Source organism: Trachemys scripta, chromosome 3, assembly GCF_013100865.1.
Source record: "Trachemys scripta elegans isolate TJP31775 chromosome 3, CAS_Tse_1.0, whole genome shotgun sequence".
NCBI classification, from domain to species: domain Eukaryota; kingdom Metazoa; phylum Chordata; order Testudines; family Emydidae; genus Trachemys; species Trachemys scripta.
In genome coordinates, this window is record NC_048300.1 from 99,465,828 (window position 1) to 99,478,162 (window position 12,335).

Consider the following 12,335-nt stretch of genomic DNA (forward strand, 5'->3'; position numbering starts at 1 on the left):
GAGCCAATATTTAGAGGGTGGGATTTTCAAAGCCACCTGGATAAACTGGGCACTCAAAGCCCTTAGATGAGTTTGAAAATGTCAGCCACTGGGAGGGTCTTTTTCAGAATAGTTTCATATGGAAATATTAGAAGATTGATACCTGGATCTCACTATGTGCACTAACAAATAATGTTTTTTGTCTGGTACTTTTCATTAAAGTGGCACCATCAAGTTAAGTCTCACTTCTGTGTGAAAATTCTGTATTTAATATTGATAAATGGTAATGCTTACAAGGAAATAAACTGAAAAATATAAATCAATTTCTCTATCTTGTGCACTAAACAGCACTTTGGGTGTAGCATTAGTTAGTTTTTTCCTTCTGTGTGGGTCTCTAACACAGATATTTTAGGATAGGTAAATATCAGTGTAAAATCAGATAAATTGGCAGGTACTGTAAGAAGCTCAGTTTTTTGGAAACTGACAAGATTTCAAATTGATGTACTTTTAATGTGGTGGTCTGTATAATTTACCCTGAAAGTAATTTTACTCTGGAATTTCCAAATACCACAACTGACTCCTATGCAAAACTTCTACCTCCTCTGATTGAATAACTCAGAGAGATGGGGTGAAATGCAGGTCCTGTTGAAATCAGTGACAAACCTCCCATTTATTTCAGTGGGGCCAGGATTTCACCTGTAGCGTTTCTTTTTTCTAAAGAAAATGTAGGGCTGGAAAAATGTCAGCCTGAGCACTGAAGTCTAACCACAGACCAGGTATAGCACAAGAAGCAGAAGGCCAAGCAGTCTAATGCTTCCCCACTAATAGGTCTGGAAGCTCTGCTTTTAGAGGTGAGATACTAATGCCCACTCAACTGTTGGGCTCACTGCTGAGCTGGCCAGGAAGGGTGCCAGTTGTGATGGTGAGCAGAAACTGAACAGAACTCTTTTCTAATAGGCCCCCAAAACTCCATGACCTTTAACAAGGCTGGGGTGGGTTTGACCCAGTGACTTAGAGTACGGCCCATCTAATAGCAATCTACTGAGCAAGCTATTCTCCTCGTGTGATAAAAACGAGCATAATGTAGATATAGAAATTTTTAGTGAAGGGACAAAATCTGTCAGATCTGAGCAACACATCATAAATAAGAGTAGCTGGCATTCTAAATATCTTGTCCTTATATTCCATAAGGACACAAACAGAATCAAAACTGCTCATGTAACTGTAAGAGTATCTTTTTTTCAGCCAAGTTTTCAAAGCATCAATTGTGTGCTTACAGAGGAGCTTGTAGCCACATTCCTTTCTTCAACACCTGTCAGGGATGGTCTAGGTAGTACTTTTAGCCCTGATATGAGTGCAGGGGACTGGACTAGATGACCTCTTGAGGTCTCTTCCAGGTCAATGGTTCTATGCATAGAAGAAGGACTGACTCTTTCCAAAAAGCCTTATCTGTGGAGCTGCTTTAAGTTTGTTTTGAATGAAAAGTAGCTTGTTGACAAACAATTTCATTTTGACCAACACTTTTTTTTTGCACACAATCAACGGAAATGTTTTTGGTTTTAAAACCAAACATCCAGACCTCTTTTTTTTTTTTTTTTTTTAGGTTTGAATTAAAAAAAAAAAAGATTGTGATGGGAAATTTCAAAATGTTATCACATTTCCCTCAAAAAATGACGGATATTTTAAAAACAGCTCTCTGCATCTCATGTTCACCCCCCTGTGATTTGAGCCTTTACATATGGGCAAAGGCAGGTTGAAAGTTAGGCCAGATGAAAACACATCCAACGTCTGGCACATATAGATTTCCTGGGCATGTGCATGCTCAGATTCTGAAAGTCTTCTTGGTGCTTCAGTGTCATGAGGTGACAGGCAGTGACTCCAAATTTTGCACTGCTCCTCTTCTCTGCTGTACTCTTCCTGATGTGGGAATTACAAGGGTGTTTGAGGGGAAAGGGATGAATAAGGGGGTTACACATGGGGATTGAAGGATGGGGGTAGGGTAGGCCTTCTTGACTTTTCATTGATTGAATAATAACGTGCTGTGCCGTTGTTTGCAAAACACAGATTATGGCTAGAGGTTTCTGGGGAGAGATTTCAGTTAATGCAGCAGTAAGGCCCTCATTCAGCATTAGGACTTTTCAGTGATCCTGACATGTCTGAACAAACCAGGGGTAGGAAGGAGACTGCACCATCCCTTGCTGTACCATGATAGGTCACACACAGGGCCTCACACAACTATACACACAGGGCTTCATGTCTATGACCCATCTGTCACCATGCCATATGCTAATCATACCCTTACTGAGCAGAAATAACTTCTCTATTTGACAGATAAGAAAATTGAGTGAGTTACTGAGGCAAGAGCAGCAGAAGGTCCCTAAAGTGTGTGGAGGGGTGTCACCGGTGCCTGAACCATGGCCCCACACCACCTCTTCTCCCTCTCCCCCCACCCTGACCATACCCTTGCTTGCTCCTCTCCACCTCCTCCCCCCCTGTTCTGACATCCCTGTACTGAGGAATTGAGTGACTTGCTGAAGGTCACAGGAAATGTGTTCCTGAGGTAGGAGCAGAGCCCCACTCTCTTTACTCCCAGCCATGTACCTTAAACTCTACATTCTCTCCTCCTACACCTGAACAAAGTGAAGTGTTAAAAGCTTAACCAGCAGGGCTTTTTTTCTTCTTCTTCCTTGTGATTGTTAAATTAGCTTGAAGGAAAGATGAAAACTGGATTAATGAAGTATCAGAAACGGAGCTCCCATAATGATGCTTCACTTTTCAGCCACTAGGCAAACTGCACAATCCTTTCCTTTGAAAATAAGTCTATTGTGCAGATCTGTTTCAGTCCCATGGTGGAGGAAGTGTTGCTTGCTCTTGGATGAGGGTTCACTGGGTTAGGAGCCTATTACCTTAGTAGGGTGTTACAGCTCAGCTCTACCTATTCTTGTACCTATTTCTCACACAATAGCCTAGAGACTTTACTTACTAGATTGCTAAATGTATTGCTTCCATATTCAAGCTTTATGAATACAATGGACAATTTAGAATGCCAGGCTAGCTTTTTTAGCTTTAACTATTATTAACTTTGTTTTTTAACTTTAAATCAGATTTGTAAATTGATTGACAGATTCTTGGGATTGATAGCTCTATTAGGATAAGCAGAGGAAGCAGTTTCTGTTTTAATAAGTGCATTTGTGAATGATATTTTTTCTACTAGTCATCACAATACAGGATGTTTTGTCTGATTCACTGTCATACACAACTACTGTATTTGTAACTGGCCACCTGGGCCTCAACTTTGCTCAGCTAGGAATCAAACAAAGTTTGTGCAAAAAACACGTATTAGTGATGCACTTCAAAATCTGTTTCCACCTGAAGATAAAAATGTGAGCCAGTGTTTGCATTTTTGTCTCCAAAATATGACAAATTACATCGTATTTTCCTGTCTTTTTCATATATTTTAGTGGCATGTTAAAAAAAACAGACTTACAGAATTTAAGAACACTTACCCACCGATGCTGTTGCATTATTTTTCCCTGTTTTCCTTAGGTATAAAAATTATGCAGCTACAAGAGGTGCACATGCCAGAAACATGCTTATTTAGTAGGTACAAAGTGTGGTGTGTGTGTGTAGGGTCAGATTCATTAAAAAGATGAGGGATAGATAATATTTCATTGTAAGTTATGCTGTGAGATAAGACAGCACTTCCATACATGTAAATAAAGTCACTAAAAGAGCCATTGAAGAAAAATGCCTCTGGGCCAAATCTTTCAGAGAGAAAACCAGCCACTGAGATTGGGTGTGGACAAGCCTCTTCCTCACAGACTTTGAGCTTTTGCTAATGCTATGCTGTGGATTTATAGGACACTAAACTATGCAAGTGAGAAGTCATTTCTGTGCAGCTGGATGAACCCTGGATGAAGTGGAAATTATAACACACCACAGGCTTTCTAGTCACCCCTACACCTCCACTAGATCCAGAAAGGTCTGCCAGCATGGTGCGCCCAATGTCTTTACTGCCCTTCACCTGCATAGCAAAGCAGCAGTCAGTAGAAGCTTTGGCAACATCATTCTCTCAACGTGGGGCCCTACTCTGGGTTTGTTTTCCTGATCTGTTGTTCTCTGTTCTAGATCTGCTTTATCCCAGCCATTTCCACTGCTCCTGCACCCCTCACTCAGAGACTTCTTGGTACCGTGTGAGTAAGCGATGCAGGATCAGACCCAAAGGGTGGGAAGCTAATTCCCCATGAACCCGATATTCATGTTAGAATGGGAATGAGACATTGTGATATAAGCCAGGCATGGACTGAATTTTCCATCAGCAGAAGTGAGCCAGGGTACAATCTGAATGAGCTATGAATGGTGGGAGAGTGTTCATGGAGCCTGATCTAAAGCCTACTGAGGTCAATGGGAGTCTTTCCAATGGCTTTTAATGAGTGTTGATTCAGGTCTATAAAGACTGTGCCATACTAAGTATGGGGCAACAGAGTTAAAGAGACATGGTCCCATTTAAGCTGCCATTATATTTATAAGAGAAGTGTGTGCTGAACTGGAGCTGCCTAGCTTGAGCCTGGATGTTCGTGTTAGGTGTGCAAGGATGGAGGACCCCATCTCTCAGCTACAAGCTGAAATTATGCCAGCTTGCACCTGAGCTGGGCTAGTCCCAGCTTTATTTTTTGCACTTCGGAACTGAGTCAATGATTATTCAAATACAGTAATGAGTCAAACCGCTCCATCATGCAATAGTATTGTTTGCTCCTTAGCTATTGCATCTGCTGCTTTTTCACAGCCCACCTTTTTATTAGGAAATTGTTCCCAGGCACCAGCCACAGGAAGAACAGGCTTCTTGTAAATAGCCAGGTGTCAATCAGGAGCATGCAGTTGCACTACACACCAAAATGTCAGGTTCACAAGAATAAGCAGCTGCACATCCTAACCGTGTGAGTGCCGAACCCTAGAATTTCTGTGTCGAGCCTTTTTAAGATTTATGCACAGAGGAAATCTGTTAGGGAGCAAGTGAGGATAAGTGAAGTCCATTCCAAAATCTGTCAGAAGATGTTTTTCCTGATTATAAATATAAAAGAATAAAAATCAAGCCTAAATTTAGTGGCTAACTATAGACTTAAGTGCGTAACTTTAGGCAAATGGAAAATGTTGACACTTTTTTTTTTTGTCTAATGGACCCTAGTACAACCAGTGGCTATTGTTTAGTTTTTTCTTTTGTTTTTGTGTACATGGAGTGGAGGGGTGGGGAAGCATGGCCTCTTTTCATAATGATGGTCTGAAATTTGTGCACTCTCTTGTGCATGTAGGGGTAAAATCTCTCTAGGTTCTTAGGCCATGTCCATCATTGTGGCATGTGAGGGAAGAAAGAGAACCCAGAGAACTACAGACCGGTCAGCCTCACTTCAGTCCCCAGCAAAATCATGGAGTAGGTCCTCCAGGAATCCATTTTGAAGCACTTGGAGGAGAGGAAGGTGATCAGGAACAGTCAGCCTGGATTCACCAAGGGCAAGTAATGCCTGACCAACCTGATTGCCTTCTATGATGAGATAACTTGCTCTGTGGATATGGGGAAAGCGGTGGATGTGATATATCTTGACTTTAGGAAAGCTTTTGATACGGTCTCCCACAGTATTCTTGCCAGCAAGTTAAAGAAGTATAGTCCATTCATCCAATCCATAAGGTGGATCGAAAGCTGGCTAGATTGTCGGGCTCAATGGATAGTGATCAACGGCTCAATGTCTAGTTGGCAGCCGGTATCAAGCAGAGTGCCCCAGGGGTCGGTTCTGGGGCCAGTTTTGTTCAATATCTTTATTAATGATTTGGATGATGGGATGAATTGCACCCTGAGCAAGTTTGCAGATGACACGAAGCTTGGGGGAGAGGTAGATATATGCTGGAGGGTAGGGATAGGGTCCAGAGTGACCTAGACAAATTGGAGGATTGGGCCAAAAGAAATCTGATAAGGTTCAACAAGGACAAGTGCAGAGTCCTGCACTTAGGAAGGAAGAATCCCATGCACCGCTACAGGCTGGGGACCGACTGGCTAAGCGGTAGTTCTGCAGAAAAGGACCTGGGGATTAGAGTGGACAAGAAGCTGGATATGAGTCAGCAGTGTGCCCTTGTTGCCAAGAAGGCCAACGGCATATTGGGCTGTATTAGTAGGAGCATTGCCAGCAGATCGAGGGAAGTGATTATTTCCTTTCTATTTGGCACTGGTGAGGCCACACCTGGAGTACTGTGTCCAGTTTTGGTCCCCCCACTACAGAAGGGATGTGGCCAAATTGGGGAGAGTCCTGCCGAGGACAACAAAAATGATTAGGGGGCTGGGGCACATGACTTACGAGGAGAGGCTGAGAGAACTGGGGTTATTTAGTCTGCAGAAGAGAAGAGTGAGGGGGGATTTGATAGTAGCCTTCAACTACTTGAAGGGGGGTTCCAAAGTGGATGGAGCTGGGCTGTTCTCAGTGGTGGCAGATGACAGAACAAGAAGCTATGGTCTCAAGTTGCAGTGGGGGAGGTCTAGGTTGGATATTAGGAAACACTATTTCACTAGGAGGGTGGTGAAGCACTGGAATGGGTTACCTAGGGAGGTGGTGGAATCTCCATCCTTAGAGGTTTTTAAGGTCAGGCTTGACAAAGCCCTGGCTGGGATGATTTAGTTGGTGTTGGTCCTGCTTTGAGCAGGGGATTGGACTAGATGACCTCCTGAGGTCTCTCCCAACTCTAATATTCTATGAGATGTTTTTGCTTGAAAAGAATGCTCTGCAGATGTTTTGCATGTCCAAAGTTGCATGCCCACAAATGTAGACCACTATTTAAAAACACATTACTCTTACAATCACTAGCAGATTTGAGTCTAGACTGCTTACTTTAACACAATTTGTTTAAAGTGACAGGTTTAGGAAAATATTCTCTTCTCTCCACCCCATGCCCTGTGGTAGATTGTCACTATCTTGCTCCTCAGCCCTATTTCACTGAAATACCTAAACTTGTTTCACTGCTTCTTCAGTGCTGGATGCATTTCTTTAAACTGGCAGATTAAGGGGCTGACACTTTTGGCTGTCAGATTCAGAGCAGGACCAACTAGCACACTCCAGGTTGAGGTCAGCAGTAGCAGCCTCGCTATCAAACACTGATGAAGCAGTTATATGAATTTAGTATGTAGACACAAGGATGAGCCAGACACAAATCTGCCTGCACAGAGAATGGTTAAGTGATGCTCCCCCAATTTTCATATGAACCCACAAAGATGCTGGCCAGTAGCAGGATCTCTAGTGAATAGCTTGGTCCAGTTCTACTAACAAAGGGAGCCCTTGAAGAGACACTTACGTTGGGAGTGGCAGGGGAGGGAAGTAAATGTGGTTTTTTTGCCCTTGCCTGGGAGTCATTTTAGGGAATATTCCATCATTTTCCACAAATCCAGGTCTCTGGTTAATATCCACTGTGACTGCCCACAATACTGTTAATTTAAATTCAAATGACCAAATTGAGCAGCTCATCCCTCAGACACAGTCAACACCACATACAGGAACTGCTCAGCATCATCAGAAGTATCTTACACAACAAACATTCCCCTTACATTAGTCATAAGATGGAAAGTGATTGCGCATGCACTGAAATTGGAATTCACATAAGTTAGGGTAAAAAACAGCAAAATAAACGAGGTAAGAGAGTCACAGTTTAAGAGTCATTAAAACAACAGTAACAACAAACCAACTGCTCTGTTAAACAACAAAAACCTCTAACTCTGCAGGCTTACAATGAAACTCACATTGACTGGGAGTTTGCAGGAGAACAGATTAATTAAAAAAAGAAGAAAGAATTGTCTTCTTTACTATAATTAATTTTTTTGCATGACCTGAGGGAAATATGTACTCAAGTTTTCCCTGTATATTCCTCTAACTACAAGCAACAGCAGGTCATGCATTCATTGTGTCATTCCCGTGATGTAATAGGGTATGTGAATGCAGCATACCTCTCCAACATGATGTGTGGCTGTCCTGCAGTTTTCCTGCCAAAGACATTATTCTCCAGGCTGATAATATGACTTGGTCTTCCAGCCAAGTCAAAACTCATCTTGTTCCAGGGCAAATTAAGTCCAAACCAAAAAAGAAAAAAACATGTTGCCGTCTTTGGGCCACAGTCTCTAGATTCTGTGCAGCTATTAAGTCCTTCCTGCTTGTTTGTAGGGGAGGGCTCAAACTCTCATTGTACCAGGAGGTTAAGTCATCTTTCGTTCTCCTTCCATTTCTTGATCTCCCCCCACACAGTTGTTATAGATGGCACTGGAGAGGCAATGGGAAAACCCAACCCAACTTCAGGCTCTGGACCTGGGAACCTAGGCTTTGCAGCAGCTGTCCACTCTCAACTCCACACTGCCCTGCTTCATGATTCCTAGGGCTACTTCCTACTGCTCTCCCCTCTCTCTGTTTAGGCCTTCTCCCCAGCCTCTTCCAGCAGTCTTCCACCAAACCACTCATGGAATCCTTCCCTAGTGCCCTCCCCACAAGGAACCTCACCAGCTCAGGACCTATCCTGTAGAGGTTTAGCCTGGCCTTTTCGACTACAAGCCTTCCCTTTACGCACAGGAAACTCTTATATCTGCTTCCCCCACTGTCCAATAGGCCTTGCTCATTCTCAGACCTTTGAGCCTTAGATTACAATCACATGATCTGGGAGGTGGGTACTGTGGCTGACCTCTTCTTAAAGGCCTAACTCACCCTATGACAAAGTGTATTTTACAAAATCAAATAGATCTAATCAATGATACATTCACAGAAAGGAGGAGTATGTCTGCAGACCTCCAGGCCTGGATAAGTTCCATTGGCATTCTCTACGTGATCATAGAAGATTAGGTTTGGAAGAGACATCAGAAGGTCATCTAGTCCAACCCCCTGCTCAGAGCGGGGCCAACCTCAACTAAATCATGATGGGTCAGTGATTCTCACATGTGGCACATGGATCTATGGGTAAGGCTAAGATTTTGTCACAGATACGTTTAGTCACATTAATTTTTCTTTTTTGCCCATGACCTGTCTGTGACTTTTATTAAAAATATCTGTGATAAAATGAGGATCTGTGGGGTCCCCACACCACCTGAAGCTGGGCAGCTGCACAAGGGCTAGGAGCTGCCTGCAGCAGCTAGGGGCTGTGGGGTACCTCTGCCACCTACAGCTTAGGGGGTCCCCCTGCTGCCCATGGGGGCCGGGAGCTGCAGAGTGCCCCTGCTGCTCGCTGTGGTGGCCAGGAGCTTGGGGGTTTCTCCACCACCGGCAGCTCTGGGGGCCCCCATCGCCTACAGTGGCCGGAAGTTGGGGGTTAGCTATGAGTGCTGGTAGCCATATAGTGCAGGCTTCTCCTTGTTTGTAGCTGTTTTAATGCAGTTTAGCAGCTAAAAGTATATTTGCTATGTCCATGTAAACAATTACTTTAATTGCCAGATGTATAGGATGAGTTTATGAATGGGTGCAATAGGTGGACTTAAATAAACCTAAAAGATAAAATAAAATAAAGTTGGAAGGAAATGAGAAAGTTGAAACAAAACACTTTGTTTTCATTTGAATTGTTTAAAAAAATCCATCTAAAATTTTCATCAAAATCAACATGTTCCCACGAAACATTTAAAATCGGACAAAACAGCATTTTCTGTCAGAAAATGGTTCCTTTGAAAATTGCCTGACCAGCTCCACAACGGCCAGAACAGGCATGAGGGTAGGTTGCAGAGACCAAAAAAGCAGAATCAAGCAGCTGTAAACCTCAGTTGTGAGCTGTCTCCACAGTGAATGGGAAAGAGTAGGAAATCTGCATTTGGATTAGATGATCTGCTAGGCTGTGCCTCCTACTTTGTTGGAGAAAAGGTAGGGATAATACCATGTGGCATTGTCAACACATGGTGATTGTCTTGTCTCCCTGGACAATGTGTACAGTGAATTGCAGAATCACAAGACAGCAGCTCAGAAAAATCAAGTCATCTGTACAATCTGTACAGTACTGGAACAAACCGGTGGACAAACTTGAAAGGATTCTTAGCTGCAAGCAGAACAGTAGTTGCTGGTTAAGGTGACCAGACAGCAAGTGTGAAAAATTGGGACAGGAGGTGAGGGGTAATAGGAGTCTATATAAGAAAAAGGCCCCAAAATAGGGACTGTCCCTATAAAATCGGGACATCTAGTCACCCTATTGCTGGTCAATGGGATCCAGTAGGTGTTAAAGAGATTCTGAAATTCCCATCACATCCTCTTACTGCAAAAAGGAGAAAATGCAATGACCAGTGTAAGGAAAAAAAAAATCAGTGTTCTACTCCCCCACAAAGCTATACGAACACATGCAGATAGTTCTCTACCCCAATATGTGCATGCACAAACCATTCACTTTATGCTATGATATAAAATGTTAGTAAATAATATACAAACTAGTAATCCTGATTTGAACCCTCCAACTAATATTTGCACCCAGGCTTATTTATGGAAGCATCTTGCTGAGGTTTTCTTGTCTTTTTTTTTTTTTTAAACAGCTTTCACATAGTAATCTGTCACTGCCCTCTGCTGGAAAAATTTATAATTAGATCCAGGCAAAGGCGAAAAGGAAAACACACAGGAAATGTTTTTGTTTTTTCAAAATTGAGTGGTACAGTGTTTGGAAATGAAATTCTGTGAAGTACTGCACTGTAGGGACTATCAGAATCAGCCAATCAGCAGCTAAAACACAGCACACTTCTGGACGCCCCTCCCCTCTCCCAAAATAATCTAATATTGAAGCAGTAAAGAGTTGGCCAGCACTCCAAAGTAAAGCAATCAGCAGCCAAATTTTAGAGCCATTTTGGGAGAGGAAAGAAGCAGATTGTTACTGATGGGGCATCTCTAGCTGGAGAACCAGATCTATCAAAGAGTTCAAGCAACAGAACAGGTGGGATCTGTGTGCACAGCCTGATTTAAGACTGGGCAAGACCTTTGAGACTATAGGCACTGCTGGGGAAAAAATCTGGACTGTATTTGTTACTATTACTTGCTCTCTCCCCTGAATCTCCTGAATTTGCAGTGCTCTTTGGCTCCATTTCATTCATGTTCTGGATACAAAGAGCCAGATTTAGCAGTTGAGCCAGGTTCATGGCCGCTTTGGGTTGCTGAAAAATCCTGTGATTATTGGGGTTACTGTGTACACCAGACCCCTATGGTTCCAGTAGCGTATTTGGTGTACCGCATCTCAGCAGCAAGTACCTTAGGTGCTTCAGCTAGGCCTTATTAGCAATAGTCCTGCTGGGTCCTAATAACCCCTCAGACACATGCCTCCACGTATGTCCCACACAGCCCTGCACCTAGCTATGATGGCTGGCTGCTTTTCCCATGCGTGGCTTTGCCCTCAGTTCCTGGGGGTTCTCTCCAGCTCCTTGTTGCCATGTGGCTCCCGCTTCCTAACAGAGCCTGGCCACTTCCTAAATCAGGACCTTTCCCCTTACCAGGCCAGGGGGAAAGTAAATGCAATGGGGAAGGGGCTCACAGGAGTTGTATTCCCCTCCTTTGCAGACCCATCACACTGCCCTCCTCTCTGAAAAAGGATGGGTCCTCAAATCCAGCACTAGTGCATGTGGAAGTCTTGGTGCCAGCGGGGGCTTGGCACTTGCTTTGCAGCCTCAGGTTTCCCCTTATTTCTGAGTGCATCTATAGGTTCATTTCCAGTCTGCAGGGCACGTTCTGTTGGTGGGATGAACCACCCTCCCACCCCCAGCAGTTCTGTCACATCACCGGATTCAGTTCCCCCTTATATATCAGTGTGGACATAGCCTTTGGTGCTTAGACTCCTGTACAATGAATGGAGGGGGTGTGTGCTTAACAATGCACTTCACAGAAGCCCGCATACTAGGCAAGAAGCTGCCTAAGCTAACCAATGGGCGATGCCATCAACAGGGTGTGTCCTAAGCCCTGCCCCTCTTATAGAGTTAGGTCCTAAGTCCAGGCGGCAGGGTAGTGTCTAGTCTGCTAGTGATCCACGGATGAATGGCCTCTTCAGGAGTAAGCTGGCTTAGTGGTGGTATCTCTTTCTGATGCCAAAGTTTGAGACACTGGGATATTCCTGCTGGAAGCAGAAATTGATGGAGTTGAGTATTTTCTTTGGTGCAGTTTTGTTCATTTACAAAGTCCTGCTTTTCCCAACACAGGAGGAACCAAAAATCAAAAGGAATAGTTTTTTTCAGCCACCACTTTCTCTAGACTTCTCCCAGAGTCCCACCAAGCTTACAGGCTGCTGCTTTGCTTTCTTGCTCCACCTTTGAGTCTCTGTTTCTTGACTGCCACCCTCCCCCTCCCCCTCCCCCGCTTGTCTTTTTCACACACTAAGACACACGCACGCACATCCCT